This window comes from Tenrec ecaudatus, chromosome 11, assembly GCF_050624435.1.
Source record: "Tenrec ecaudatus isolate mTenEca1 chromosome 11, mTenEca1.hap1, whole genome shotgun sequence".
Taxonomy (NCBI): domain Eukaryota; kingdom Metazoa; phylum Chordata; class Mammalia; order Afrosoricida; family Tenrecidae; genus Tenrec; species Tenrec ecaudatus.
Genome location: NC_134540.1, coordinates 75,621,631 through 75,622,458, shown reverse-complemented (window position 1 = coordinate 75,622,458; position 828 = coordinate 75,621,631).

The window sequence follows — 828 nt, the reverse complement described above, 5'->3', positions numbered from 1 at the left end:
ATGAGACAGAGGGGTCACCAGGAGCCAAAGGCCCCCAAAGAGAAAACTGAAAAGTGACCGCAGGACCAAGGTATGCAGGCTGTCTCCTGTTGAAAACTTGCTTACTTGGTTTGGTTTGCATTTACCAAATAATAATAATAATTTTATACTTTCTCATCAATGGTATATTAACTAATCAAGCCAAATGTCAAATCCCTGGAGCTCTTATAGACTCTTACTGCAGGGGGTTCATCTAGGGCTTCTCTCTCCTGACAGGGGAAGGGGACAAGAAGGCGCCTTTGCTCAGGGGGAGCCGCTGCTCACTCCTCTCCTCTTTGCTCAAGTATCACCTGCCAACCTGTGAGCTTTTCCTTGATCTGGTTTAAAACTGTCCCACCCTCCCATCCTCCGATGCTACTTTCCTTTGCTGTCCACTGGTGTGCATAGCACCGGCCAACCCCATCCCCTCTACAAGGTAAGTCCATGTACAGAAGCATCCTGGTCTACTTTGCTCACAGTGATGGCCCCGACTCCGTTTGGTGAAGAGCAAATGGATGGCTGAATGACTAGAACCCAAAACCTTCTCCTATTTGACTCATTAGAAAACCTTTCCTCTGGTCCCCATGGATCAGCTTTTATTTTACATACGAGGCCAGTATGTGATTCTGACGTACACTAATGGATTTCTCTATGTTGCTGGCTCTCTGGTGTAAGGCATGCTGGGGCAGGGGAGCAAACTAAGGGCCAAATATGACCAAGGCATGCAATTGCATAAAGCATTCTTCCCTACAAGCCTCCCCAAGACTGGAGTCAGTGATTCCTGCATCTTTCTATAGTCCTTCTGCACGA